Here is a 5,779-nt window from a genome sequence, read left to right as displayed (position 1 = left end):
GATGGTTATTAATTAATTAATTTATTTATCTATTTATTTATTTATTTATTTATTTATTCATTCGTTCATTCATTCATTCATTCATTCATTCAGTCAGTCATTCATATTTTTCATTTGTCCTTTCTCTATTGCGTTGTGACAAGAATTAGTCGAAGACTCACCGAAATTTCACTCTTGCTGGTCCAGGGAGCGCCGTCAACTATGCGTTTGAGAGAGGCGCCAAGTGTCCCCCTCTCGAATTTTTAAAGCCCTTCCCATGTTGGAGACTATCATTATGAGATTTAGACCAACCAGGAAGAACACGCTATCTTCGGGTAGGGCAGGTAGGTAGGGACTCGGGTACTTGACTCCTTCCAACTGGCAGATATTCTGAACCACCAAAAGGGGATATTGAGCGGCTACGAATCAGAACGTCGTTAACGACAGGCCACTCTGCATAAGTGGGGAGTGGCGTCGTCGCCCATTTTCACTTGTTACATGCCTCCTACAACTACAACTAAAAAAATCGTAGAGCTACGAATTGTTTTGCACCACCCGTTCAGAACAATATAACAATCTTGATTATGTAAAGGTTAAGAAAAGTTTGCTTCTTGGACAATGATTACATTCAGAACACTGACCTTAATTTGTATCCTTTCCAGGGCAAGTTGTAAAATGGTAAATCAATTAGAGTGGTTTACCTTTAGATTTCCATCGAAGACTAGGATTTTTAAAGATTACAATCAGTTAAGCCTGGAAGGCACGGAGCGTAATCTGGCGGAGCATTGCATTGTGATGCAGTGGATGGAAGTTCCATGACGGTTCATGAGTGCGATAGAGTTATTTGATTGGATGGATCGCCATAACATTGTAGTGTAACCGCCAGAAGAAAAAAAAATGAAATTCCCTTTATTCATTATGGGAAATTTGTCTCTAGGATCTATTCCAAAGAGAGACTGGAATAACCCAGGCGCCAGGCGCAGTGTGGCGCCGCAAAGTGAGTTAGACGAGTGGACTTGCTCAAGGCCTCACTTTTTCAGCGGCGTATGATCTAACTCGGTACTTTTCAGGCACGAAGCACAGACCGTTACACTGCTGAGCCACGAAGCAAGGCCAAGAAGATGCTGCCGTTTACCGTCCTATTCCGGGTGTTTGACTTGCTGCAATGACTAGGACCATTTTGTGCATGTTGTTTCTTAATTTGTGGAGCTTTAAGTCTAAACTCGGGTTTCTTCTCTACCAGACAGGGCAACAGCTTTCCGCGAGGCTAAGACATGTAGTATCAAATGTGGTGTAATGGTAGCACGTATGACTGATAGTCAGAAGATCTGAGATTCGATCCCCATTCGAGATAGACTGACTTTTGGGGTGTTGTTTTTTTTCTTGTGTTTTTCTATCTTGCTTTGTCTGGAATCTTTCATAGACTCTTGTTCAGATATTTATATTAAGACCTAGTACCTGAGTGGACGTCTTTAGCAAGTGCTTGACTTGCATACAATGTTGTCCCTGTCAACCGCTAAAGAAGATAGTTTGCTTTTATCTGTGTCTTCCAGACGATACATTCGAGGTTCATGTCTTGTCAGACAGATGTCCAGCGTCTTCTAAAGGAACGTCAAGTTCTGGCGATACCGGCGAAGTAAATAACTTTTGATAATGATGTCCAGTTTAATTAGGTGCTCCGTAGTGACACAGAAGAAGTACATAGTAACGTTTTCGTTCGTTTTTTTTTCTTGTGTACGCTCATAAACAAATACCGGTCTTTATAACGAGTAAGGGCGCTCTTGTCCACTTTATAAGACGTCTTGGGTGTTAAAAGTGCGGTTATGTGGTCTATTGGTATGACACTCGTTTCGGATCGGAGGGTCCTGGGTTCAGCCTCGCTCAGTGCATAGTTGAGTCCTTGGAGAAGGTTCTTTACTCACATTCTCTTACCGTACTCAGGTGTAAAATGAGTACTTGGCCGTTGACAGCGTTGTCTCTATCCAAAAAAATATTGGATTATCGCCCAACAGGCGTCTTGTCTCGTTCTATATGTTTCGTGTTGCTGTTGGTCTGGGACCCCTTTTAAAGCGCTTGAGCATGTTTAGTGGATATTGCGCTATATAAAAGCTCGTTTAAAAAAAATACCAGAATGCTCTTTTTATCTCATTCCACAGCATTTGAAAAACCCACTCAAATCAGTTCATTTTCGTCCTTCTCCTCCTCGGGCACCTGTCTCCCTTCAAACGCATCCATCAATGTACCCTGCCTTGCCATCTTAAAAACAAATTAGCATTGTCAATTCTCCGCTCAGATAACAAAATATAACAAAGTATCGTACCATCGTGATAATACCTCAATCCTACACAAAAGACGTTGGAGAAGATTCCGTATACTAATACTGCTACTAATAATAAAAAGCAAAAGCAACTCAAAGCATTCACACCGCAAAACAACAAAAACAAATCTTACAATAAGTGCTTTAGAGCACCCAGATACAAAAACAAGAGGACGCAAGCAAGACGCATCACCGTACGCCGAAAACATAATACAGACTACGATATTATAACAGACTTTTAAGAATCATTAAAAAGAAAACAACCCAAAAATAAAACAACATTATTATAAACAGCATATGAGAGAAGTAAAAAAAATGTATATATAAATAAAGAAGAACGAGGTGTTACCGAGGGATTATTTTCACATGAGTAAATTCGAGAAATCTTTTTTCCAAAGAGATCCCGTATTGGGCGCACTACGATCACCTCTTCTATTGAAAGCCGCTGTGTTTTGGCTGGAGAGCGTATCTGCGTATCTCCTCTTGAAATTCCTTTTTCGAGTCCTCATACCAGTCCCCCGTAATCCGGGTACAAAGATCGGGACCCTAGCCGGAAGCCCCAGGGGGGCGGATCCCCGCGGGGAAGTGGGCGGGGATCACGCGTTTTGGGTCGTTTGAAGTCAGTAAGCGCGCGTACGTCCGCGTTTCAGCCGGTTCATTTTGGGCACAATGCCCTTTGTCAGTTGGAGAGCGATCGTGAATCTACACTGTACTTAACGTGGTAAAGATGAAAACAGGAATTTATGGGGTTGAAGAGATAAAGGTGGACGTAAAGAATGAGGAAAAGAATAGGTAGAGAGGATTTGAAAAGCTGGAAGGTGGGGGGAAAAGGTGTAACTAACATTAAAGAGCAACAGGGACAATAGAGTGATGGCTATATTATGGCGAGAAACACTGGGCTTAAAATAGCAACAATGGGAATTCCCGTCACCAGTTATAGAAATATAAACAAAAATAAGATAATAAATAATAGGTATTATATTTCAAATGACATTGCAATGGGTAGGGAACATTTTTTAGTTTATATTTTGAACCTAAAGACCTCATGACAAAAATGAGTGGACGACAAAAGAGAATGTTTTGAATAACTCTTTGATTGGATTCTCTGGTACCATCTATGGAACCTGATAAGCCACATATTATTATTCTTGAAAAATGAAGTCGATATGAAAATTTATTTGTTCCTCATAGTTATTTACTTGGGGTTTTTTTCATGTCTAAACAACAGCACAGTATTTCTAATCTTATATTATCTTATCTTATAACCGAATAAAGGAATTACCCTTTGAATGTCTTATACAATAGTTAACCATTATAAAATCCCATATATCTTGTATTGCATCATTCACAGACAGTTTTACACAACTTTGAATGTAAGGAAAAATATATCAATACGACAATGTATATTTTGCATTGAAATAAACGTCAAGCTATGTTGAGTGTGGTCAATGTCTGAATGAATGACGTTAGTTGCTAAACTCTGATTCCAGGGGCTGTGGTGTGTTGATACTTTGCAAATCACATAAAAATGATAATAATGGTATAGATTTATAGTGCGCCAAACATCCCTTCTTCAGGAATTGACAATTATAAAATCCCATGTAGTTTGTATTGCAATCATTCTACTCGTTTAACAAACGCATAGGATATGATGAATATTGTTAGAATGCCAATTCAAACTGCATATATGAAAGAATCTTGATTCCTGGTGGAACATAGGGGCCACAACAGTACTCTTCTTCCATCTGACTCGGTTTTTTTTAGAGGTCTTCTTTGTCTGGGCCCAGGTTTGTCCGGCTGGCTGTATTCAACTCGGTCTCACTGCTTCGTCGCTATGTTTGCTTTGGTCGACCAACCCTCCTCTTTTCTTGCGTGTTCCAGTCCAAAGCCTGCCTGGTGATATTGCTTGCAGACTTTCTGAGGGTATGTCCAATCCAGCCAGCCCCTGCATAGGGGAAAGAATCTAAAACTACGCAAATTCATCAAATCGCTCTTCGACACAGATGGGAAAGTTGGAAACTCGAAAAGGTCCACATTACGACATGCCCCTGATGTTTAGCCGTGACTTACTTGCTAAAGCTCTTAACTGTTACTCCTGTTGGAACATATAAAAGTAGTTCTTCAGAGTCATTGGGCTCATGGAGACGCAGTTTATCTCAATACGCTTCAACAGTCGTAACGCCACTTCCCTCGTAATGACGCATGGTAACTTAATAACTGGCTCTAAACTATCGTAACAATGGCGGACGCCCTTATGAAATATTTCTCCGGCGAGCATAAAATCGTATCCAGAGGGGGAAAAAAACATTATAAATCTGATCATGTTTTGACTTTTACACATTCTGATCACCAGACATATGAAAAGTCCTAGCCATCATGAAGAATAAAAAGTACCGATTTTCTTTGTTTAGAACCACGATGGCCGCCGTTGCTGGGCGACGTGACAGACTATTGAATCCAATTGACATAGCGTGAAACGGACAATACAATTGTTTGCTACCCTTTGGGTAAGACGCGAGTCTATCGCGAAGTACTTTCCACCAAATCTAACAGACCAAGCTACCCAATCCCTGCTGGGTGGACAGGGAGGTCAGAAAAAATCTCGACTGCATTCGCGATCGATTTCGGTCCCTTTTCGTGTGAAACAAGTGCTCTACCAACTGGGCTATCGAGACCCCCCTCCTATTGGAGCATAGACCATTAATATGCTTTCTCGTTTGACTCTTCTCTGGGCCGTTTTTTTCTTCCAGCGGTGTCCATGGGTATAATTACCGCTTAGTCTTAGGGACTCGAACCAAGGACCTTCCAATACGAAGGCGAGTGCCATACAACAAGACCACATAGCTACACATACAATGGACTCCGTCGCTAATTTCTTGGACTCTCTAGTCCATCCCGAGGATTCCATGAAAGAACCTTTATATTCATGCTGCAGACCTATCTATCCCAGTTCCCTTGTTTAATTTGCACGCTATCTAACTCCTCACTAGAGACAACAGCTACAACAAAGAAACAAGATAAAGAAGTTGAGATGGCAGAAATTGAGGATGTTGAGACGGTCACTTGGCAGAACAAGAAAAGATAAAGTGAGAAATGAACGAATTCGAAGGTTGTGAAGTCAAGAATGACGTCAATCTTCTTCTTCTTCTTCTTCTTCTTCTTCTTCTTCTTCTTCTTCTTCTTCTTCTTCTTCTTCTTCTTCTTCTTCTTCTTCTTCTTCTTTCTTCTTCTTCTTCTTCTTCTTCTTCTTCTTCTTCTTCTTCTTCTTCTTCTTCTTCTTCTTCTTTCTTCTTCTTCTTTTTCCCTTTCTTCTTCTTCTTCTTTCTTCTTCTTTCTTTTCTTCTTCTTTTCTTCTTCTTCTTCTTCTTCTTCTTCTTCTTCTTCTTCTTCTTTCAGCTAATCCCGCATTTTGCATGGTTGCCATAATGAATGCCACATCTCCATGCATCTCGGTTGAGAGCATCATCTTCCTCCAGGCCCAGT

Source organism: Berghia stephanieae, chromosome 8 (genome assembly GCF_034508935.2).
Source record: "Berghia stephanieae isolate SIO BIC M18660-M18661 chromosome 8, UCSD_Bste_1.3, whole genome shotgun sequence".
NCBI classification, from domain to species: Eukaryota; Metazoa; Mollusca; class Gastropoda; order Nudibranchia; family Aeolidiidae; genus Berghia; species Berghia stephanieae.
Note: the sequence above shows the minus strand (reverse complement) of the source record.